The sequence below is a fragment of the Protopterus annectens genome, chromosome 7.part0 (assembly GCF_019279795.1).
Source record: "Protopterus annectens isolate FY-2018-M chromosome 7.part0, PAN1.0, whole genome shotgun sequence".
Classification (NCBI taxonomy): Eukaryota; Metazoa; Chordata; order Ceratodontiformes; family Protopteridae; genus Protopterus; species Protopterus annectens.
Genome location: NC_056739.1, coordinates 541,518,416 through 541,546,268, shown reverse-complemented (window position 1 = coordinate 541,546,268; position 27,853 = coordinate 541,518,416).

The window sequence follows — 27,853 nt, the reverse complement described above, 5'->3', positions numbered from 1 at the left end:
CACAAGGCTTTTAGTTAGTTCCCAGATATGCTCAGAATTAGTCCAAAATGACAAAAAATACACCGAACCCACAGACATTGATCACATCCTAGCTGACAGGTTCAGCGCAAACTTCTCCCCCCCTCCCCACCAAAAGGGCTAATATCTATCCCAGCAGAGTGCTGCCCAAAAAGAAACAAAAGGCAGGGAAACCAAAGGTATAAATTCAATCAAGCTCCACAAAAATAGCGTAACCAATAAATTTAATATCCGCTTTCGTCCTTGGACTTCATCAGAATAGGCAAAAACATGAAGAAACACATTTAAATACAAAACTGGTGAATCATTAACAATAGCTGATTGGTCAAACAATAAAATTACTAATTGTAAAAAATGTCATAATCAATTAAAAACTAATTGGTTAATTTAAAAACTTTAAGTTGTTTCATGCAAAAAATGTGGAAATAGATATATTGTCTTTGTTTATACTTAACAAGTTATTATTTAAAAAACATTTAATGTTGACTGCCTCATTTAAACCAGGGGCTTGGTCAGCTAAAAGTTTTATCTGCCACCTGGCTTCTCTCTGTTCAACCAACTTTTTAAAGTCCCCCCCTCTCAAGTCGGAATGAACTACCTCTAGTACTGTAAACAAAAATTTCTTGAAATTCAAGCATTGAATGGAGTGTTTAAAAAGTGCACTGTTTTCATTTTTTGTTTTAATGTTGTAAACATGTTCTGTAATACGAGTATGTAAGCTCCTTGTAGTCATCCCTACATAAAATGCAGGGCATGAACTACAAAGACCTATGTAAACTACCCCCGTGGTCTTACATGTTACAAATTCAGGAACGGGAAATGTAAGGTCAATACCCTCTATTAAAATCATAGGTCCTTTAGCAATAAATCTACAAGTACTACAGTTGTTGCATGGAAACATCCCCTTAACTGTGGAGGCTACAGGGCTTGGTTCAAAGGAATGTTGTTCTAATGCTTTTTTGATGTTGAAAGAATTTCTATGCACAAAAAAAGGTTTGTTGCCTAACACCTCATATAAATCAGAGTTACCGTGAATAATCTTCCAATTTTTGGTTAGAATATCACGGATCTGTTTGTTATTAATGTTCATGTCCAAAGAACACACTAAGTTATAATTATTCACAGTCCTAGATGACACAATATTTGATGTTACAGTTTTCTCTTCATCGAGAATAGCACTATAGTGTGAATGCCTTTTTTCCAAAACTTCAGTTATGATAAAATTTAATAAGGTAGGATCATAACCCCTGGAAAGAAACAGGCCTTTTATAAATTCAAATTCCATGACTAAATCTTGGGCTCTAGTTGTCATCCTACAAGCACGAATAAACTGCCCTTTCGGAATATTACGTATAACGTGTGTAGGATGTGCACTGGTAAAGTGCACGTAGCTGTTCGTAAATGTTTCTTTTCGGTGAATCTTGCTCTGAAACCTCCCTTCAGTGGCGTCCCACCACAGGTTGACATCTAAAAAGTTAATAGATGTACCAAAACCACCCAGGGTAAATTGTAAAAAATCCCCAGTGTTGTTCAACCTGTTGAGAAATTGTTGCACGGTAGAGGCGTCCCCTTGAATAATGAACAAAAGGTCGTCTACAAAACGACAGTAAAATAAAACCTCAAATTCTTTTTTAACTATACTTAGTATACTGTCCTCCCACCAGGACATCACCAAATTTGCATAGGTAGGGCCATGATCTAGCCACACCTCTTTTCTGTCTATAAAAAGTTTTCCTGAATAGAAAAAAGTTGTTCTGTAAAAGTATTTCTATAAATCTACAGATGGTGGAAATTTGTCCTGTTTTGATGTTTTTATTTTTACCAAGAATATAACGGATGGCTTCCACTCCGTCATCGTGGGGGATACAAGTAAAAAGTGAAATAACATCAAGTGTAAATATGATGTGTTGGTCTAAATTAAAAATCTCATGAATTAAACTCTCCCTAATTTTCTTCAGAAAATGCCACGAGTCTTTAAGAAAGGAGTCAAATCCAGCTACCAATGGACTTAAAATGGCATCAATAACCTTCGCTATCCCTTCGGTAACCGAGTGGGGGGCAGAAACTATGGGTCGAAGAGGTGGATCTACTTGACTTTTATGTGTTTTTGGAATTCCAAAAAGAACTCCTGTTCTAGGTTTGTCAATAAAACAAAACTCATAAACCTCCAACGAGATTTCACCTGACATTAATGCATCGTATAAGAAAGAGTGAATTAATCTTTCTTTTTTCTTAATATCAAAAAGTTTTATAATTTCATACTCATCCTGATTCTCAAGGAGTTTCAACATTTTAGCATTATATAACTCCTGGGACATAATGACTATGTTCCCACCTTTGTCACTCCGCATAAAACGTGTGTTTTGGCTCATTTGTTTTAACCTATTAAAGGCCTTTCTTTCTTCAATAGTTAAATTATGTTGTTGTCTAGTGTTTTTACAAGGGAAGAATACACTTCTTGTAAACAAGTGTCCTCAAAAATTTTTAATGTATGAACAAGTGGAGGGTTAAAATTAGAAGATTTGGTTAACTTTTTCTCATAACATGGGACACCCTGTAGAATGTAAGCAAGATTTAGTCTCCGAATGTATTTCTTGATGTCAATTGTAGTATTGCATAAATCAGCCTTTCTAGTAGGAATAAAATTAAGTCCTAATCTAAGAATTTTTAATTCATCAGGCCCTAATACAAAATCAGTCAGATTGATAATGTCAAAATTAGTTGGTTCTACTATTACTTTACTCACATCTCTTCCCCCGAAGAGTTGGAGTTCAGAAATGTCCTGCTTCTGGTGAAAACAGTTTTCTTGATGGTTGCAGGTTTTTTGCCTAAAAAAATCTTGTTACCCAAACTAGTTACATTAACTTCATTTAATGCGTTATCCGCATTTACATCGTTGTCAGTTTCAGAGTCAAAGTCAACATTGTTAATAGAAACACAATGATTTTCTTCCAAAGGTTTTTTGCTACTACCAAAAGGAGTCTCGTGCTCGAGTAGAGTGCTTGCCTTTAATTTGTCAACTACAACTTCATTCATCGAAATGGCAGTATTAACCCGTCTAGCTGGTTGGGCCTGGTTGGAAGATTCAGGTCTTCTGACCACACTAGAAAAAGATACAGTGTTTTTATTTTTGTTAGTAACAGACCCCTTTGATTCTCTGCTATTTGAGACAAAAAAGGAGTATGCTGAATTATTCCTGTAAGCTGAAATGTCTCGTTGTAGCTTGACAAGCTTCCTGTTTGTAACCTCACTTGAATGTCTCTCAACCTCTTCAAAAAGAGGCGTAAGAAAGTAAGTAGCATCTTACCCTCACCAAGAATGATGCCACAGTATGAAGACAAGATTATCATTTTCAACAATTGACTTAAGTATTGGTGTCATTCAAAGGGGATCCAATGCCTGTCAGCCTGGGATGACATGCTCGACAAGCCACGATGCTTCGCTAGGGACGGCTTGCACCTGTCACCCCTGGGCTTTCAGATATTGGCAAAGGCTCTTGCTACGCCCATAGTGTCTTTTTTAGGCAAGGCTCAAAAGACAAACCCACCTCCATAGGTATCACAAGGGATAAGAAACTAAGAGTAATACTACTCAACGCCAGAAGTCTAAACCTCAGGATGCACGCACTCGAAACTCTCCTTAGCATGGAGAACATCGATATCTGTGCAGTAATAGAAACCTGGTTCAAGGCTCTCAAGAGCACCCCAGCACTACCAGGTTATACCTCATACCATGCTTTTCGGCCCCAAAACTTGGACCAACCACAAAAGGAGGGGGAGTATCAATATTCGTCAAAGATACCCACACCTCCAGGTTGGTGGCACAGCACGAAGCATCAGAGACTATCCATGTGCAACTAACAGTGGGTAAAACTGCCTTCCAGTTTATAGCCTGCTACAGACCACCCTCCCAAAGCCAGGAACCCCACTCGGCCTTACTGAGAACACTGGAAAATATGAAGGTCTTTCCAAACACCATTATATTGGGTGACTTCAACTACCCAACCATAGACTGGGAGCATTACTCTAGCTCCAACACCCTAGCCCAAACGTTCCTAGAATTTATAAACTCAAATGCTATGGAACAACTTGTTACCACTCCCACAAGAGGGGAAAACATACTGGACCTCATCATCATCACCAACATGGGGACTCTATGCTCCAGACCAGAAGTGTATCCCTCACTGGTAAGATCAGACCATAAACTAATCTCACTGGATATTCACATCCTTACCCCACCCCATGCCCAGAAAACCACAGTGAAAAACTTCTCTAAAGCAAATTTCACACTCCTCAAAACCGAGGTGGAATCCTTCAAAGCCCCCGGGCCTGTGGATAATATGGCCCAGACCGCAAAATCCTTTATAAACGCATTCTATGAACACCTTCAGGAATGCATGGATCATGCAATCCCAAATAAAACCAAGACCCAATCCTCCAAAGGCAGATGTCCTGTCTGGTGGACCCCAGCCATAAACAAACTATACAATAGAAGGAGGAAGCTACTACATGATAGAGCAAAATCCCAAAAAGGGAAGGCATCTTTGATCAGTATTAGCAAAAAACTATGGGGACTCATAAAATCGTCTAAGGCCAGCTTCGAGAGAAAAATTGCACAGGACACAAAGGATAATCACAAGGCTTTCTTTAGTTATGTTAGGAAACTGGGTGGGAATTCCCAGATATGCTCAGAATTAGTCCAAAATGACAAAAAATACACCGAACCCACAGACATTGACCACATCCTAGCTGACAGGTTCAGCGCAAACTTCTCCCCCCCTCCCCACCAAAAGGGCTAATATCTATCCCAGCAGAGTGCTGCCCCCCTGACATCTCAGTTACTCAGGTAAGAGCTGACCTCTCCAAAGGAAGTAACACAGCATCAATGGGACCAGACGGTGTCCCGGGCTGCGTCCTACATGAACTCCAAGAAGAGCTAAACCCAAACCTAAAACTACTGTTCAATCTCAGCCTTACTACAGGATATGTACCCAAAGAGCGGCATACAGCAACAGTGGTCCCTCTCCACAAAGGTGGTGCCTCAATGGATCCTGGAAACTATCGCCCCATAAGTCTCACTAGCTTGGTCTGCAAAGGTATGGAAAGGATCATCATAGACCTTATAAATAAAGATATTGGGGAACTGCAGACACTGGATCCTACCCAGTTCGGCTTTGTTAAGGGCAGAACCTGCCTCTTGAGCCTGGTCGATTTCTTTGAAACAGTCACCAAGGCCATTGACAAGGGGAAGGTGGTCCACACAGCCTACCTGGACCTCGCAAAAGCCATTGATACAATACCCCACTCGGGCATTATAGATAAGCTCACCAGCTTAAATATAAACCCCTATGTCACTAGATGGGTTGCAAACTGGCTCAAGGACAGAACCCACATGGTTAGAATAGCTGGAGCCATGTCAGACTCCAAACCAGTTACAAGTGGCACCCCACAAGGCTCAGTCCTGGGACCTCTCTTGTTCGGTATATATTTTTCAGAGGTACAGGCCAACATGGAAGGACTGTGGCTGACCAAGTTTGCAGATGACTGCAAACTGGGTGCCATAATAGACTCTCCTGCTGACACAAGCTTCCTCCAAAAGGGCCTCATAGAAACAGACAACTGGTGCCAGAGCCATGGCCTCAAGCTAAATGCCAAAAAGTGTATAGCCATCCCCTTTTGCAAAAACAAAGTGCCCACAAATTACCACATAGGTGGTAATCCATTAAGTACAGAAGAAGTAATTAGGGACCTGGGGACCCAAGTTGATAGCAATCTCTCATTTGCCAACCACGTGGCCAAAGTGGTTAGAAAAACATTTTATATAGCCCACCTAATCATGAAGGGATTCACATCTAGATCAGGGGAGGTCATCGTGCCTCTTTACTCATCCCTCATCAGGCCCATAATTGAGTACAATGCCCCTTTTGGGATGTACCTTACCAGACACCTGCAGCAACTGGAAAGACCCCAAAAGTACCTCACCAAGAGGATCAAGGGGCTCAAACAGATGCCGTATGCTGCCCGGTTAAAGAAACTCCAGCTCTACTCAGTGGCATACCGCTTGCTCAGAGGCGATCTCTGCCTGATGTATAAAGCCAATTCCAACCTGGAATTAATAGACATGCTGCATCTCAGAAAATCCAAATCCCATCGAGCTACGTGCTCGAGGGACTTGAACCTCAGCACTGAAATAAATAGGACATGCTGGAGGGGCAGATTCATAACCCAAAGGCTCCCTTCACTCTGGAATAAAATACCAGTCCAGGTTAGGCAGAGTCCCTCATTGACTCTCTTCAAGAGGAATCTTGATGAGTGGATGGGAGATCGTAGGTTTACCCCGGGTATCACTTCTGTGTCACTGTTAGACAGAGGCACAGTATACTAACCTTGAAAAAGGGCATAGCAAAATTAATTTAATATGGGTGGCGAAAGCCATACACACTCTGGCTAGGCTTATAAATGCCCTAGGGCAGATAGCCTAGTATGAACCTATGAACCTATGAACCTATACAACAACGGTAAAGGGACCATACACAAATGATGTAGGGATTTATAGTAGTGGGTTGCCATGACAGTGGTAATTGGAAGTACTACACAGCATGTTGTATGCAGCTAGCAAGTGGAGGACACTGATTGGTGCAGAAGCCATCATCTGATCATGTGCTTCACCTACAAAAGCCATGCTGCAATCTATTCAAAATAGCTCATTCCAGCTACTGAAGGGCTTAGGCCAGGAAAAAAAAGAAAGTTTTGAACAGTTCAGCTGAACAAATGCTATGGACACTAGAGTCTGTTCTTGTAAGTGGCGGGCCATACCGATCGACTGAGCAGAGCAGCACTGACTGACAAGATGTAAGCCATCATAGTGTGTGTTGTGTAATGGAAAACATGTCTAGTAGTGTTGCCAATAGCCAGTGGTAGAGGTAATGGCATAATGATGGATACGTGGGCTCCAGAGCCCACCACTTGCAGGATACTAAGGTTAATGTGTAATGTAGCATGCTGAAATGCCATAGGTGTGTAACAGGTGTACCTGCAATTTGTCCGTGTATATACCCCCCCCTAATGTTATGCTGTGTACATATGTGGCACCTGCCTGTGTTGTAGCAAGGCAGAATACTCAAGCTGTGCAGAAGGGAGAATCAGAGATTGTGGACCTGATGTCTGAATGTACTATAGATATATATATATATATATATATATATATATATATATATATATATATATATATATACAGTATGTAGAGGTATATATATTTATGTATATATATATAAATATATATATATATATATATATATATATATATATATATATATATATATATATTGAAATATACATACATGTATGTCGACAGATATACAGACACCTACATGTATATATAAACACAGATATACAACATACTATATATCTACACATATATAGAGATATATACATGTCTGTGTCCACAGATATATAAACACACACACACACACACACACACACACACACACACACACACACACACACATATATATATATACACACACACACACACACACACACACACACACACACACACACACACACACACACACACACACCATATTTTTGCATCACAGTGCTGCATGCTATGTGGAAGGGGATATCACACATATCAATCCACACAAATATACAGCTGTAAATGTGTGCAACATGGACAGGTATGTCACTTGTGATCCCCTTTTTGGACCACATTGTACTTGTCTGTGAAGGTGGGATTGTGAATCTGGGTAAGGATAACAGGTATATTTGTGGAGGTGGGTTGGGTTGGTAGATAGAGAACAGAGCCCACAGGAATGGTATATGACACATGTGGTGGGTAAACACCCTAGATGTTGAGTGTCATCTGCAATGTTGAAGCCACATGAGCCCCCATATGGAAACAATGGGACCAAGGCTCTCACCCATTGCCAGTCACAATAGCAGTTGCACGGACCTGAAGGTGCCTTGGCTGGAGGCTGAGCAGGAGTAGCATGTGGACCCTGTGAGTGTGTACTGAAGGCCTCAAGGTGCTGTAGCATATCCCCCTGGTTTGTGTGTAGCTCCCTATACACAAAACCTTGCACTTGACCATGGGTTACAGGATCATATCTGTGTATGTCCCCAGGGGGGGCACCACCCCCTGAGGATGTTCCACCTGAAGGTAGTGCAGACCAGTAGTTGAGTAGGGCCCAGGGTGCGTAACACATGTGATGTGGCCTGGTAACATGGCCAGATGAGGTTGGAGAGGTGGCTCTGCTGCCAAATATCCCCTAAACATGCTACTTTGTCACTGTTATAGAACAAATGGGGTTAGTAATATTTTACACAATCCCTGAACATGTCCAAAAGCATGCATAGATATTCCCAATAATACAGAATGTCAGATGTGCAGCAATCACATAGCAAGCATACCATATGCATATATGGAACCATAGTGGCCCTGACAATGCCATGCAGGTGACTAGTCTGTAACACTCCAGCAATGATAGTGTCCACACAGGGAACATGTCCAGAGACACATAGCACAAAGTGTGTTGCAATACAATACATATATATCCCACTGTTAGTTAAGGTGTGCCATACCTATTGACTTGTGTGAATAGTTTGTTATTGCAGATTTGGGGGGACAGAAATGTGTATTAAGAACTATGGTAACCTTTCTGTATTATTTGCTGAGACCCGTTTCCATCTTTTTGTCCTTCAGGCAAGATGTCCTTAGGGCGGCTTCCATCATATTCCGCAGATGAAATGGAGATCATCCTCAGCTACCTCAGCAATCACTATGTGCTACAAGCATGCACATGAGCAGCAGGAGCGGACCACCCTGTGGAATGACCATGTCCACAGGGTCAACGATGTTGGACACCATAACCGAAGTTATGAGCAGGTCCGGCATCATTGCTCTGATCTGTTTCTCAATGCCCGCAGGCTTGCTGCTGCAGTATGGGAGAAACACCTCACAACAGGGGAGGGGGTCATGCAACCCATTCCCCCTGACATGCATGAAACATCTCCTCAGCAGCCTCTGGGCACCTGCACATATCAATGTGCAACATGTTTCAGACAGCACTTTGGAGGTGGGTGTTACCCACACATCAGCTGAGAAGCGTGCAGATAAGACCACAGGGAACATCAGTAGGCCACATTTGCATATGCATCTGCATCTGTATAGGTGGAGCATCTTCATCTTCTTTTGGCTTTTCCCAGTTAGGGGCCGCCACAGTTACAGTGGATCACCTGTTTCCATTTCTTCCTGTCTTCTGCATCTTGCTCTGTCACACTAAACACCTGCATGTCCTCTCTCACCACATCCATAAAACTTACCTTAGGCCTTTATCTTCTCCTTTTACCTAGCAGCTTCATCCTTAACATCCTATTCCCAAAATACCCAGCATCCATCCTCAGCACACGTCCAAACCAATGCAATTCCACCTCTCTGGCTTTGTCTCCAAACTGTCCAACCTGGGCTGACCTACATATTCCTAATCCTGTATACCCTTGTCACACACAGTGCAAGTCTTAACATCTTTAACTCTGCCACATCCAGCTCTGACTCCTGCCTGTTTGTCAAAGCCACTGTCTCCAACTCATATAACATAGCTGGTCTCACTACGCTCTTGGAGACCTTCTCTTTCACTCTTACTGGTACTCGTCTGTCACAAATCACTCCTGAAACTCATCTCCACACACTCCACCCTGCCTGTAATCTCTTCTTCAACTCTCTACCACACTCGCCATTACTCTGAACTGTTGATCCCAAGTATAGGAACTCATCCACCTTCACCAATTCTACTCCCTGCATTCTCACCATTCCTCTATCCTCCCTCTCATTCACACACATATATGCTGTCATAGTCCAGCTGACCTTCATCCCTCTCCTCTCTAGAGCATATCTCCACCTCTCCCGGGTGTTGTCAACCTGTTCCCTACTCTCACTACATATCACAATGTCATCTGCAAACATCATAGTCCACGGGGACTCCTGTCTGATCTCGGCTGTCAACCTGTCCATCATCACTGCAAATAAGAAAGGGCTCAGAGCTGATCCTTGATGTAATCCCACCTCCACCTTAAATGCATCTGTCACTCCCACTGCAAATCTCACTGCTGTCACACTACCCTTGCACATATGCTTTATGACTCTTACATACTTCTCTGCCACTCCCGACTTCCTCACATACCACCACAACTCCTCTCTAGGCACCCTGTCATATGCTTTCTCTAAGTCCAGAAAGACACAATGCAACTCCTTATGACCTTCCCTGTACTTCTACATCAACAGTCTCAGAGCAAACATTGCATCTGTAGTGCTCTTTCTTGGAATTAAACCATACTACTGATCACTAATAATCACTTCCCTTCTTAAACCAGCTTCCACTGCTCTTTCCAATAATTTTATACTGTGAATGATCAATATTATCCCCTATAGTTACTACAGCTCTGCACAACACCATTTTTCGTATAATCCAGTACCAAAACACCTTTCCTCCTCTCCTCAGGCATCCTTTCACATTCCAAGATTCCATCAAACAATCTGGTTAATCATGTCACTGCCATTTCCCCTAAATACCTTCAAGCTTCCACAGGTATGTCATCTGGACCAACAGCCTTTCCATTCTTCATCCTCTTCATAGCTGTTGGTACCTCTGCCTTGTAGAGCATGCATATCTGATACGTCATAACTATTGTTTGTTGATGCACAGTAGTAATAAGCAGATGTGCATAAGTGCTAGTATTGTGGACTTGTACTGTTGATGTACTGTAATGTTGCACCCACCCTTAGCAATGCCACAACTGTAGCCACTAACATTGCATCTCTCACACTCTTATGCAGGTCCTTCCAGTATACCACCATGGCAGCAGCCTGTAGCTGGTGAGTATGGTTTATGTTGATGCTTGCCAATACACTGGACATGTACTGGCTATGTTTTATGCCATGCACTTATCTAACGCACCTAACCTTAATGCATGCTGTACATGTTCACGTATTGTTGCTATTACATGCACTGCATCACAGTGGTGACCATGATGGAGTATTGGAAAGGTATGTCAGACACCTGCGGGATAAGTAACATCCTGTCATTGTGAAATTTTTCCACAGGGATTAACTTAATGGTGGCACACACAGACTACAGTAGGGACACGTGTGAAAAATCAACCCTGTACAGTGCGCCAACAGTTTATATACCAGTATTACAATGGCAACTACTACAGATGTAAACTATGGCATAATGTATTAGTGTGGTCCACATTATTAGCTGGGACTTGACTGTAACATGTGCTGTTCAGTGTATGGGACACTGCAAACTGACACACATGTGTAGCCCATACTTGTCCAGCATCTGCAAAAAGCCTGAAGGTGGGGAGGGGTTGTCAGCATGATACACCAGTGCACTGCAGCAGGGAGCCATAAGGATGGTAAGAATGGCTATATCTGCACACACACACTGGGTCAGTAACTGTGGCAGATATAACTCTACACCCACGGCAGTGTATGAACACCAAGGGGTGTGCATATCAGTAGACCTTGCAATCATGCAGAGTTGGGGAACATGTGTAGGGCAGACTGACTATGCATAAGCAAATGCAGATGGGCCATGCTAGTATACCCCTGATAGGAATAGTGACTGCTGTAGTACACATAACAATGGGCAAAACAAAACGTCATGATAATCGTGTACATACATAGGCATACACATGACTGTATGCAATGCGGTTAGCATCCACACACCTAACACCTTTAGTAGACACTGCATGTGGATGTACAGGACAAATGGCACATATCAGGCTCTTGTACTGGTAATATATGTAGCGATGTTGTCCCATGGCAGATCAAGGAATGTTGCATCACATGACTAAGAGTGTGTAGGCTCCCCATAGCCACGGTATGATCTGGCATTTACCAGGGTAATACTATTGGATTGTTCATACATGTTCTGCTAATGTTGAGCTCTGTAAACCACACATCATGCATTCACAAATTACATCTGACCACACATCATCCCAGTTATGTTTTGCTGGAAAACTTAGGGTCTGTGAGCATTACAGCTGACATAACTGACACAGTACTATGCATTCTGCAGTGGGATGTACACCTGTGAGTTGTGGTGCACAGTACATGACAGGGTGCATAACAGGTGCACAACAAAACTGTGTACATGGGTGCAGTGTTCCCCAGGTGAAGGGGTATCACCAACAGGCCATGCCTCACACACATGTATACTGTTGCTAGCATGAATTGACTATAGCTGCACTGCACACTGTTGTGTACCATATGTTATGCATGTTGACAGGTGGGTAATGGGGGGACTGTGTGTACTATCATTGTGCAACTTCACCTGTATGTGTGTCTGTGTGTGTGTGTGTCTCTGTGTGGATGGGTGTAAATGTCATCTGTAGGTTCAATGTGGTGTAGTGGAGGGAGGATGCTGCATGTAAGATGTGTATGTGCATGTGTGTGTGTGGTTGTGTGGGTGTCCATGTATGCATATGTGTGAGTGTGGAGTTTATGATATGGCAGTACTTCCCTTTGTGATAGTGCAGTACATGGACATGGACTGACACAAGACACAACAGGAATACTTGTCTGATATGTAATCACAGGACAGCTGATGATCTAATAAGGTCTGTAGCATGTAACATGCATTGGGAGGGAAAGTAGATACCTGGTATACACTCAATATCTCATACAGCAGGGAGGTGAATGAAACCCATGTAGGCAGCACTACAGATGCATTGGGGAATTACTAGACAACAGCAGGGAGTGTATACATATATCTCAGTTCTCTCATGATAGGTTGATTGAGCAGCATGTCAGGCATGTACTGAGCAATCCTTACACATGACACTACAGTATGTGACATTATGGAAGGAACATCTCAGCCCATAACATATATGGGCCAAGCTCACAAAGTCCCAACATACACAAGATGAACACTGAATGACAACAGTGAGGCCATGTAAACAGTACTACACTCAGGTCATGGAGTTAATGGAGTAACAAGTCTTGTGTTGTGGTCACATTTATAGGCATTTAGAGGAATGAGATGTTAATGAGTGGCATTAATGAGTGCATGTCACCAGACATGATGCGCAACTTAAGGGAATACATGTGGGACTGTCTGTAGCATCACAGATAGGTAGGTATTAAGGTGGAGTGTGTGTGTGTGTGTGTGTGTGTGTGTGTGTGTGTGTGTGTGTATGCATGTACTGTTATGTAATGCTGGACAGGTCTTAAAGTGCATTGATTTTTATCCCCCACAGGTGGCGAGGTGGGTCAGGGCCCCTCCTGCAGGCAACCTGATGTTGTGCACACAGACACTGATGATGATGAGACCATGATTGAGGCACAGATGTGTTTGTCAGGGGTTGACACAGCACCAACATTTGGCATCCCCCTCTTAGCCACCCCACCCCCGCACACAGTTTCAGTGCCTATACATACCCCATCACCAGTGGCCATAGCTGAGGGACAGGTGGCAGTTAGTGGCAGTGCACAGGGTAGTGTGGTGTCCATGCCAGCTATGTCAGTCTACAGCAGGCATAGCCAGATGTCTGGCAGGCCACCATATATGCAGATATGCCAGGGTGCTCATGGTAGGGCTACTGGTCATCCTGGCCCTGGCAGAGGCACCACAACTGGTACCACCAGGTGCATGTTTCAGGCTGTCATGGAGGGACAAGCACGGATAGAAATGTACAACAGACAGGGATTGAGACTGCAGAGGGCTGCCTTCTCATCTGTAAGTGAAAACATCCGTGAACTTGCCACTGCCCTTCGTGAACAGAATGAGATCATGGATAGACAGTGGGGTGAGATGGTGGGCCTACTCGACCGGGGTATGTCTGTGCTTGAAAACCTGGTGGGAGTGGTGCGATCACTGCATGGGCGTAGGTCAGAAACAACAACATCTGGCAGTAGACGTGGATGTGCTAGGATGCCAAGCCACTCTCATACTGGAATAGTAGCCCCAGCACATCACTGGTGGTGCTGTCCACACCACACCAAAGGAGTCCTCATGCATGTGTACCTGACCAGTCCCAGGCAGGACATGGTTCCAGCAGACATCTGTCATCATCAGGGGAGAGCAACACATCAAGGCCTGTACCTGCAATTGCCTGGTGAAGCCCTGGCAGGCACAGTCAGTGTCCATGGACGGTGGCGGTGAACTGCACACCCTGCCAGGTATGGTCTTCAGTTGTCCAAAAACACATGTATAGGCAGCCACATGACAGAACTGTGTGCATGCATACCCACACACTATACAAACCCATGTAGGGCAACCCCACACTGACATGCACCACATCACCACGCCCAGTCCAAATAATTAAACCCCTCACTCACACACATGGTGTCAAATGTATGGACCACTCTCAGCCTCTGGCAAACCAGCAACACACCCTGTGCATATGATAATGCCTGTGCCACATCCCTGTCATTCATAACATCGATGCAGGGACAGGCTAATATAGTTCTGATGCACGTGGTGACTGTAATACAGTGCAGCAATGTACTGTAGTGTAACATGTTGTCAGAAGTAATGTCTAATGCATACATGTCAGGTAGTGTAGCCATCAAGCTATGATGCATGTCAGCTGTTTGTAATACTGGGTGATTGTGATCTCCATAATTTTATACATTTGTGCTGTAGGTGTACATGTGACAGCAGGAAGATGGTCTGCAGTCATATTCCACAAGGGTTATGGCACTGTGGTGACACCATGGCTGTGACTTATCCAGAGTACAGTTGCACACATCACAGGATTGTCTAACAGTTATCGCCTGTGCCACATAGACAGATGACCCACTGGGACATGTATAATCTGCTACCGTATGTAAACCCATCCACATACACGCACACACTTACATGGCAACACTGTGACTAGACGCCTCCCTAGGTATGAAGTGTTACTGAACTGTGTGGCTCTCATTACACACACCACACATTTAGGGGGAGGTGTGTACTAGATTACATGTTACATGCAGAACATCCACAGACAGATACAGTATGGTAATGGTGGAAGTAATGGTAGTATATGGATAATACATAGTGTGACATACCATCATACACACATTAACAGACACATAACAGGCAGACACACATCCAAGAGACCTGGGCCTATTGGTGATAACTAACTAGTCTGTGTGTCCAATGTGTCACAGGTAGGCTGCACACAGCACATGTGTAACTAGGCTGTATTGTGGTTTCAGTTACCTGTATGGTTGATGGTGAGAGTGGTCACCATAAAGTGGTACATGAGGCATATACCGGGTGTACCATGGTGCATTGGCATTGCATACAGCACCCACATCCCCCAGTGGTTATTGTATGCACTGGAACCCATTATGACACTCTGTCACACTGACTATCACACATTGGCCATGACTGCAATACAACCCATTGTATATCACAACAGGGATACTACAGAGATATGCATCTAATGCACATGCTACAGGCATAGTAGTGTGTTGCATTGCCATGCCTCACCTACGGGGGTTGAAAACACTATCTGTACTACTATGTGGCAATGTGTAGTGTAATAAGAGTATGTGGCCTCAGAATGGTGTACCCTACAGATATGCAGACATGCACACATACACAGACTTGCCAGACCTCTATGGGTTTCTCATGCCTATCGACCCATTTGTAAAACACTGTTGTACTGGTAATGCATGGCTCATGTAGACGTTAGGGTGAGGAGTGTAACAGGGTATATGTCATGTCCAACACAGAAGCAGCAACATCTGACTATGGCAATGGGTGTTGAGATGGTTGTGAAGACCATCATGGAGTTCCAACCTACAGGTGTTCTAACACACAGACACTGCTATCCTCAGTAATGCACATGCACACATTTGTCAGTACTGTGGTGCATTGCTGTAGGTGGTCATAGCTGTGTCCATGGCTATTGTCCATGGGGAGATGAGTTGTATAGGGGTTGTGTGTACATTGGTATTATGCTACCTGCTATGTGCCAGCAGGCAATCTATCGACAGACACCACTTTGGTGACCATCAGGGTGAGAGTGACATGCATCAGCCAATCCTCAGGGTGCCTTCTGCACATGGCCACTGAGGTGATCCATTTGAAATGTATGCAACATGTATTGCAACACATGCTTAGTGCCTGTGTTGGAGATCTGTACCCAAGCATGTTCTGTTGACTGTGGTAGTGTAGTGTAGGTACCCATGGCAGGTGGTCTGTACAGGCTGTTGTCTCCTATATGTGCCAGTTAGTACACAGCTGGGCAGACATGTCATTGTCAATCAAGCATAGGTTGTCTGTACATATCCCAGCTGGATACCTGCCATCTACACATCTGTAGAGTTCAGCTTGGCAAGTAGCTATGCAGTAGGATGAATGTGTCGACAGATGGATGTTTGACAACAATATATATGCCAGTATTAAATGTTGTACACCCTTACTAACATGTTCTGTACAGACAGTACGCTACAATGGCATTGCACATGTCTGATCATTATCCAGTAGGGGATATACACGGTGACACAACCCACATATCAGGAACATGACACTGAGGCATCAGAGTCCAGCTATGCCTGCAGGTGTGCTTGTTGTCATTAGTACTTTTAGCACTCTACCCTTGCCTGGGACAGCACTGTCAAAAGTAATACTGCCATGTTACACAAAATGCCAGTGTGACAGCTTGTACCATGGGTTACTACCCCTGCACCTAACACATTTATATGGATAACAGTGCTGAGAGGTCTCATAAACTTGTGAGTCCCAGACATGACACTCACACCCCTTGATATTGTAATGACAGCACATAGATGCATGTATTGTACATGGCATTACATACACTTATTACAGATGTTAATACCCAGGGTTTGACACAGCCTTGTATGTTAAGCAGAGAATGTCTCTGTGTATACAATATGCCACAGAGCATAGCTGGAGGTTTTTGAGATGGTCAGTATAGGGCATGTGCTTTAGGCCTATGATACTTTTAGTGGTGTATTTCTGTGGCCTTTGCAGCTGTTGCAGATGTCATGTGAGGTACACACCAAATGGGCCATTGTACTCTTTAACGTGTGTAATGAGGGATGAGTACAGTGGGACAACTACTTTGGTTTTCCTGGATGAAAAGCCATTAGTGATGAGGTGTACCACACAGAAGGATCACCTCACTGTTGTGGCAATGTGGTTATTGAATGTGACACCACTGTCCACCTGCGTCCCTAAGTCTGTCATCACACCTTTAGTGTTTAGTGTACTGCCACCTATGCAGTAATTCATGGGTACATGGTATTTCCCAAATGGGATAACCACACATTTCTGGCCATTAAGCTTGAGCCCATGGCTCTGAGACCGAGCATCTGTTTCTTTAATGCCCTTTAGTAGAATACCCACATCATTTGGGGATTCAACAGTCTCTCCCAGTTTATAGTCATCTGTGAACTTTGTTAGACAAGGTCTCATAGTGTTTGCATATACTTCAGAGAAGTAGATACCAAACATGAGCAGTCCTAGGATTGAACACTGAGGTACTCCACTTGTCACTTGTTTGTAGCTGGTATTGGAGTCAGCTACTTTTACAGTGTGTGTTCTGTCAGTAAGCCAGTTGGCAACCCATCATGTGATGTGGAAATGTATGGCCAGCTTAGTATGTTTATCTATGTTTCCAGTGTGGGAGATGGTGCTGAATGCCTTGGTGAGGTCCAGAAAGGCTGTGTGGACCGCATTACCCCCTTCCACAGCTCTGGAGACTGATTCAAAGAAGTCAATCAGGTTTAGGAGACATAATTGGCCCTTCATGAGGCCAAACTGGGTGGGGTCCAGTATTTGAGGCTTGCCAATGTCTTCATTTGTATGTTTCATTATAATGCATTCCTTGCCCTTGCAGATCAGGCTCGACAGACAGATGAGACGGTAGTTCCCGGAATCCAAGGTAGATCCCCCGTTGTGGAGTGGGATAACTACAGCTGTGTGCCACTCAGTGGGCATGAAGCCTGAGGTGAGGCTATGATTACACATGACACATAGGTGAGGTGCAAGTTCATTTTGTAGTTCATGCAGTACACAGCCTGGAATGTCATCTGTTCTCATGGATTCTATATTCTTAGCTGTGGAGAGTGCAGTTTCTACCTGTGTGACCATGATTACTTGTATTTTGCAATACTTTGGTATTGAGATGGGCCCTTTCGTGGGTGAGAGGGGGGTGAATGTGGCAGTACATTGATCTGCCAGGATATTTGCAAAATTCTTGGGATCAGCAAATTTGATGCCATTCTGCTGTAGCTCAGATCAGTTCTGAGCATTGCCAGTTAGATTCTGGACATAACTATAAAATGGCTTGTTGTCTTTGGAATCTGTGGCTATTTCATATATGTAACTAGCTTTGGTGGATTCTATGAGGGATCTCAGCTTCTTACTGAGGCTGGTAAGGGAGTTGTTTGCATCCTGGGATTATCCCACTGTCTTAACCAGTCTCTTCCTTCTGTTGTACAGTTTGTTTATAGCAGGGGTCCACCATATTGGCTGTCTTTGTTTGGAGGGGGCATCTTGGTTCTATTTGTGATGGCACAATACATGCAAGAGTGGATGTGCTCACACAGTGCCTCAGTGTATGATTCAACAATTGGTCTATCATCTCCCATCTCCATGGATGTATCACAGTTTCTCACATCTGACTTGAGTAGCATGAAGTTGGTTTTGTAGAAGATTTTTACGGGGGTGTCCTTCCTGGGGTATGGGGGTGGGATATGGATGTCGAAGGTGAATAGCTTATGGTCAGACCTGACCAATGAGGGGGTGACCACTGGTGTGGAGCATTTATCTTCCATGTTGGTAATGACCAGGTCTAGGATATTGGAGCCCCTGGTTGGACAATGGATTACATGATCCAGGGTGTTGGAATCCATGACCTCCAAGAACTGTTGGGGAAAGGTATTGCTACCTGAATAGTTCTCCCAGTTAATGACAGGGTAGTTTGAATCACCCAGTATGAGGGTTTTTGGTTGTATCTCAATAATTCCAGTATGTTTAGTAAGGTGAGGAAGGATCATGGGTCATGGTGGGAGGTCTGTAGCAAGCTACAGTTTGGATTGCAGTCTTACCTAGTGTTAGTTGCACGAGGAGATATTCAGATGCATTGTGTTGGGAACCAGCCTGGATGTGTGAATAACCTTGTTGAATATGGACACTCCTCCTCCTGTAGTGCTGTGGTCTTGTTTTGGTGGGCAAAATGTGTGGTAAGAGTGGTAGCCTGGTATTGCAGGGGTGCTCTCCAGAGCATTGAACCACGTCTCAGTTACTGGACAGATACCAATGTTCTCCATTTGTAGGTGTGCCTCGAGAGAGTGCATGTTTAGGATAAGACATCATGCTTTGAGTAGCATTACCTTCAGTTTTGTATGCTTGTATGTGTTACATTGGTGGTTTTGTCCTTTGAACCTTGCCTGGAAAAGGCACTATGGGGTGGCAAGAGCATTAGCCAGTAACCTGAATCCCAGGGGAAACAGGTGCAGACCATCTCTGGCAAGGCATCGGGATTTGTCAATCATGTCATCCCAGGCAGACAGATACTGGATCCCCTTTGAATGACGTCAGAAGCTTAGCCAATTGTTGAAGTCATTGCTGGTTATAGGCATATATGTGAGTGTTTACATGTATATACATATATATATATATATATATATATATATATATATATATATATATATATGTACATATATATCTCCATATATGTACGTGGCTATCTATATGTCCATATATGTATGTGGATATGTATATGTGTATATATCTATATAGATATGTGGATAAATATGTACACATATATGTTTACCATATGTCCAGAACATAGAGTGGAGTCCTACCTCAACACCAATAGTCCTAACCGTTTAGTGCAAGGGGATGTCATGGATGTATTGCAGGTATATATGTAGACTGTTGCTACTGTAATAGGGGTTGTCTTAACAGACATGTCGGGTGTGGGAGATCACGTCTGCTGTAGACATGTGCGCCATTGCCTATGAACAGACACCCTAAGGACATCATAGTACAGTACCACTGCTAGTACAGTAGTGATCCTGTGCACTACATCAGGGTTATGACCAATATATTTGGACAGTCTGGCACTCTCTGGGCAGTCCTAAAGTGTACACATGTCCCCTTCATGATTGACATATGGACCATGCCTCACAATGGGGATGTAACTAGCCATGTACATGGGTATATCATGACAATACTGGACTACATATGCTCACACAGTTTATGCATGCACACACACCAGTCTGTCCTGACACATAATACCTGGTGGTGCAGAGGTCAATTGTTCATATACTACCCAGTAGATACTGACATGCATCTGTACAGCACACCACTGCTTTGTCAGAAATACACAACAGTTATGGTGGCCTGACAGCAGTATGTCTCGCAAATAAATGGACATAGATTAGTACTAAGCTAACTGCCCTTGCGAGCCATTTTAAGCCTAGCCAATTATCCCTTGTGAGACTCAAACCCCGCACCTTGTGTTTGTAAGGCAAACACCTTAACCATTAGGCCACCCTCCAACAGCAGACTGGGTAATTACACTAGGCTGCTAGGCATTTCACTAAGCACTGTGCAAACTACAGGCAGACTGCTACAACACTGAACTATATTTTGTATGGGGGAATACACATGTACCTGCGATTATAGTGGGCTCCACAGGCAGGTCACAGCACAGTATGCCAGACACCTGTGTGAGTGCATACCCACATCCAATGTCAACCCAGCCACAGACACATGTGATACACAAGCTTAATATGACACTATAATGACTGTCTGTTAAACACCATCCTCATATGTGACACTCACACAGTAACCCTACATACACTGGTCATGGCACAGTGTGGTCCGATGGCTGTCTGTGGTATGGGACACATGTGTTTCTGGCCCTACAGACATGTGAGCCAGTAGGGAACCATAACTGGAGCAGCATGTATCATCAGATAGAACCGGACCATTAGCAATGGCATATTTCACAGTCTGTGCACAGCCCAAGGTATGTATGTGCAAACACATACTGTCAATAATCCTAACTTGGGGTTCTGCAACCTGTGGCTCTGGAGCCACATGAGGCTCTTACAACCCACTGTAGTTGCTCCCTGTACCTCTGAGGATTAATGGCCACTCTACCACACCACACACACACACACACACACACACACACACACACACACACACACACACACACACACACACACACACACACACACACACACACACACACACACACACACACACACACACACACACACACACACACACACACACACAGATTAAGCAATCCCAACAAACAAACACAATTATGGACTGTACATCAGGTATTGTTGTTATGCACTTAGACCTTTTATATTTAGTATAACTATATGTGTAACCTTATATGCTCTGTTATCTTCATTTTAGGGGTCAAATAGCTGTTGATGCTCCCGATTACTTTCATTTGATGGGGGAGGGGCCGTACATGGCTCTCTGGATAGTGAAGGTTGCATACCCCTGCCTTACATACACAGACCACAGTACTGTACACAACGGCAGAATGTCCAAGTAATGTCCTCAGAAGCAACACTATTGGAGGGGGGCGTGGCCAAGATGAGCACAGAGTAGCAACCTTTCTTATCAGCTCTGCCTTTACAAAACTTTATTGACAGGAAATATTGATATAAACTTCCCTAATAATAGTTTTTTTTTATTTTAATTAATTCTTTAAAATATATATTACGGTAGTATATAAAAAATTTCAAGTAGATTTTAAGTTTTCCTGTCAAAGTTACACTTGGAAGTACTACAGTAAAAGAACAGGATGAGCTTCACTAAATCTTCTGATCAAGAGACAACTATCAAAAAAGAACTACAGTCATTACTACTATTCAAGAGCTAAATGTCAAAATAGACAAAATGGATATAAAAATTGACAATTTCAAAGAAAAGTGTTCTCACCAAATGGACATTCTACACGAAGATTTATTGAAACAAAGGAAGCAGATTTCAGGAATGGAAACTGCATTAAGTGATATGGATAACAGAATTCAGGAGAGTGAACATAATGTTGAGTTCCTGTTAAAGCAAAATTCTCTTTTTCAGACAAAGGTTGATGACCTTGAGAACAGGTCCCATAGAAATAATGTGAGAATTTTTGGCTTACCGGATAACATAGAGGGAAATAATAGGGAAACATTTTTATCGTCCTGGTTGCCAGAAGTACTTGAACTGCCAGAGGCTCTTTCATATGGTATTGAAAGAGCCCATAGATCAATGGTGACATCTAAAAACACCAAGAGTAATTATACTAAATCTGTTATTGTAAAGTTCCTATCAGCCCATGATAAGGAAATGGTACTAAAGACTGCGTAGGCAAAATCCCCAATCAAACTGAAGGACAATATTATACGCTTTGATAATGACTATTCTTCTTCAGTATTATCAAAAAGGAAAATTTCCTTGTCTTTAGTCAGAGAACTAAAAAAGAATAAAATCAAAACCCATTTACTTTTTCCTGCAAGACTGAAAATATTTTATCAAGATGGTTTTAAAAGTTTTGATGACCTAGACAACGCAATAACTTATATAAAATCTAATAACATACTGGAAAAAGTAGATGAAATGGAGTGGGCCAGTCCTAGTCTTAAAAGAAATGCTGAGAACAACACTTGGAAAACATTTGACCCTGAAAAAAAATCAAAAGATGAATCATGACAAGTACATATTTGCACTTGATTCACTCAGTTGGGGAAATGAAACCGGACATCCAGGTGAGCTTTTGGTATTATATTTAATATAATGTAAATTGGTTAACTAAATAGTTGTCTATTTTGTTTTGTAGAACAGTCATTTGTTGAGATTATTTTTTCATTTGTACTATTTGTTTAAGATTAATTATCTTAATGTTTATTGGTTTGATTCCCATGGATGCAATGATTCTCCTGTTTGAGATATCTATGCTTCCGGATGTCTTATAGTGGTACTTATCATTAGGGGGCGTATATGTTTATCTTGATTTTGGTTCTTATAGTGGTTGGAAAACTTTTATTTAGTTATAATTGCTGTATTTGTATTTTAGTTGATTTATGGTTAATTGGTTGATAAAGGAATCTTGTACGATGGCCTGATGTATAGTTGCAGAATTGCTGTGCTAGTGATGGTACCCGGGATGTGAGTAGAAGTGTGGCTGGAGTAATGGTATGGCTTTGTTGTCATTTTCGAGTTGTTGGTGTGTTTATTTGGAGGCTCTGGTTTGGTGCTCTAGCACTGTAGAGACATGTGTGGTGTTGTTTGTGTTAATTGTATGTTTTGGTGCCTGTGTGCTTTGGTTGGAGATTAACCGGAGAGTCTGGTTGATAGTGTGGTGAAACTTTGCTTCATAGCTGTCATTGCTTCGTGTTGTGCATGCAATGTTTTTTTTTTTTCCTCATCTCTCTCGGTATAGAGGTAGTCTCGAGACATTGCCTTATATGTAGTTAAGTAATGTTTTACTTACTACTTCCCGCAGGAACTTTGAAAGCTTTATCTTCATGATGAGCTTGAGACTGTGGTATCCATCGCAGCTGGAAAGCTCGGAGCTTTCTTAAAATGTCATCATGAAGGCGTTGGAAGTAAATTGATCTTCTGATCCTCACCGGGAAGCTACTGAATCAAATTTGTTTCCTCATACAGCATATGGAAAGAAGATATAACTAGATTACTACTTTCAACTTATTGTAAGACATTATATGCAATAATCTCTTAAATAAATAGGGATTATACTACGCATGTAGCGTAAATACTTTTTCTGATCATCATAGGTATTTTTGAGCCTTATGTATTTATATACAAATAGTATTCTCATAAAATATTTGCTTTAAGTATGACAAGGGTGCCGATATCTTGATGAGAAATACTAGTTGTTGTGATTTGTGCATTTTTGGAAGATTTAATAATGCTGCAAGCTGTTTATATACTTGTGTTACATGTACATTTTTTTATAACTATTGACTTGCTGAGAAAATATTCATGAAGCATTTAACAAAATGTTAAATGTATAGATGTATATAATAGGTTATCTCAGTTATTTTATGAATGCATTTGTGTAATAGGCTGATAGGGATGTACCACATAGGCAGCAATAATATTGCAAGGATAGGTGCATTAAAAATAGTTAGATCTGTTTATCATTAGAAAATGTGAATTTTTCATCTTTTGTTTTGTTAATGAAATAGCTTTTCAAAATTCAAAGATAGTATAAGCTATAATTGAATAATAAAAAGCTCATTATATTTAAACAAGGCTTTTATATAGTATACAGGAGCTATTTAAGCACCTTGCTTCTTTGAACTAATATGACCTTTTCACTAGTTTTCAGTATGGTGATGGACCCTTTGAGGTAACTCAAATTAATGCAATGAATGGAAGATCAGACTTTTAAGGTTTATTAGTCACTCTTCTATGAGAGACTGCAATGGGGTGTTTGGTTATAAGAAAACTAGCAGGATGTTGTTGGTTTTACTTCTTAATGAGTAATTACTACATTTGGCTTCTGGCAAAGAAATGCAGTTTTCATTTCTTTCAGAACAATCAGTATGTTAGTTGATTGTTAGTAAAATCACTTTTATTAGCATCTTATTTATTAGCAGCCAATGTTAATGGTTATTGAAGGACCTTAGGTGATTCATTTACAACTATGTTCCATTTAGCTGATCACCAATGGCAGTACTATATATCACACTTCAGCCTTTATTAGCCATATTTTGGTAATAAAAGAATGCCGTAGTCTCTTTTTAAGGTTCTTATTAAATGTGATTACTTTAAAAGAAGAGTGAACTAATAGATCATAGTAGTTCTTAATAACCTACTAACTAATGTAAGAAAATTCTGTACTTTATTCCTAAGATGTAGCTGTCATCAATTTACTAATTGACACAACATTATATCTATATATTTGGTTCATACAAAAAATTGTTTATGATATTGATGAGAAGCCTTAGACATTTAGGCAGGTGCTGACTGGATGCTGCTTTTGATAGGAGGTTGATTCGAGTGACTGATGTCATTCGAGTTAGGAGTTTTAAACTCCAGAGGGGATCGGGTTGGTTATCTTGTTTCATGCTTATGTTATAAATAGTTTCTAAAAACATTTCAGACGTTCATATCTTATGTAGTAGGAAACAACCTCAATTTTAAGAATATGATAATCTTACACTATGCTTGTTCTAAAGATCATAATAGCATTCCTATTAGATATATTCTTGTGTATTTCTTAGATCAGTATGTTTATATTTACATCATTTAATTTTCAATGACTACACTAAAAGGTATATCAGTTAACATTAATGGTTTAAATAATCCTAATAAAAGGAGGAATTTAACTAGATATCTAAAGTTACATAAATTCCAGTTAGTATTTTTACAAGAAACTCACTTAATAACAGAAGATATATTCAGACTTGAATCTAAAACATATAAGATTTTAGTAAGTTCTGAACATACTAAGAAAAAGAGAACAGTAGCTATCCTATGGAACAGCATAATGCCTTTTCATAAAATAATAGATACATATAAGGATAATAAAGGAATGTTTTGCGCAGTCACCATAGAAATAAACAGTAACATTTTCACATTGATTAACATATACTGCATCCCAGGGATAGGGATAAACACAGTGAAACAACATCTAGATCAAATTGTACTATTCTGTAAAGGGAACGTTATTTTGGCAAGATATTTCAGTTGTATTCTAGATTACAAAGACTCTAGTACTAATGGGAAGAGAAGAATATCTACACCATCTAAATTATTAAAATACTTTTCAGCACTTATTTTTTGAAAGATATAAATTATTTTGCAGATACTACTTCTTTGTTTTACACCTTTTTTTCTCATAGACATAACTCATACTCGAGGATAGATAGAGTTTTTATTTCTAATAATTTAACAGATACCTGAAACAAATCAGCAGTGATTTGATGTCCTTTATCAGATCATATTTCTATAATTTTTGAAGTGGTAGTCAATCCAAATTTTAATATTCATATAAAAAGGATCCCAGCTTATATCACAAAATTAAAAGATTTTAATGATTTCATTTCTACAGAAGTTCAGAATTTTTTAAAACTTAACAATACTAAGGACATATCAGAAATGTACATATGGGATGCCCTAAAAGCTTATCTATATGGTAGGATATTGAATTGGTACAACAAAAAAAGAAAACTTGGGATAAAGAGCTGCAAGATATACAATGTAAATTAGACACTTTAGAACTTAGTAATATTGGTGATAAAGATATATCAGATAAAAGAAAAGAAATAAATATGTTAAATAATAAATATCTAGAGATATTAAAACATAAAACTATGATCAATATAGAAAAATTCAAGTTTATACATTTCTCTTCTTACCCTAAATCCTTAAAAATTCTTGCTAAGAAAACAAAAAGATTAAATAGATTTAATCATATTAATGAAATATTCACCCCTAAAAAAGGAAAAATGCTATCGGAAATTCATAATATATTAACTGAATTTAGAGAGTTTTTTATAAACATCAACCAAACTACTGAAATTAACTCTAAAGAGGAAATAAAAACATTTATTAATAAATACACGAAAACAAGACTTTCAGAGGAACAAGGGATTTCTATTGATAAACAAATATCTTTCAAAGAACTTCAAACTCACATTACCAAATTAAAGCAAAATAAAGCACCAGGTAATGACGACATCATTCCTGAAATTTACAAATTAATACCTATAAATGCTCTAAAATTGCTTTATAAAGTATTTAATCTTGTTCAGGACAAAAACATAATTCCACCTTCTTGGAAATGCACTTTTATTTCTCCTATTTTAAAATCTAATAAAGATCCCTCTAAATGTACCTCCTATAGACACATCACCCTATTAAACACTGATTACAAATTATTTATGTCCATTTATGCAGAAAGGCTTAAAACACTTTTACCCAAATTAGTTGATAGTGATCAAACGGGGTTTATAATAAAGAGAACTTCATATGATAACATTAAAAGAATATTAACTTTAATTGATTCTGTGAAAAATCTTAAAACAAATTTAACCCTAGTTAGTTTAAATATAAATTGTGCTTTCGACTCAGTTACATGGGAATATCTGTTCACTCTATTAAAGGAATTAAATTTCTCCAATAATTTTATCAATCTTATCACTCTGTTATATGAAGGTAGCCAAGCTTATGTTAAAATTGGTACTAGTATATCTCATAATATACCAATAGTAAAAGGTACTAAGCAAGGGTGTACTTTATCCCCTCTTTTATTTTCATTAGTTATGGAACCATGGGCAAATTTAATAAGACATGATACAGATATTGATGGATACAAATTAAACCCCACTATATCATCTACAATACAAATGTTTGCAGATGACATATTGATTACTCTTGGGAGTAGAAGGAAATCTATACAAAAACTTTTAAAAACATGGAATATTTTCAAAAAAATTCTGGCCTTACTTTTAATAATAATAAAACACAAATTCATTTAACAGGTTCAAAAAATATAATAAACCTGATGAATATAATGAATATACAGCTCAGACTCAACAAATAGCATATTTGGGTATAATTATTACTAACAATATTAAAGATACCATTCAAATAAATTATAATAAAAGTCTATTACAGATAGAAAATTTAATAAATAAATGGAACAAATGACCCTTTTCTAGGGACGATAAACTTTTAATAATAAAGATGATCCTTCTCCCCAAAATCTTATATATAATTCAATCTTTATCTATACCTCCTTCTTACCAAATAATTAAAAAAAATTATTCAATGATTCAGAATTTTTTGTGGTTACCAAATAAGCCAAGGATT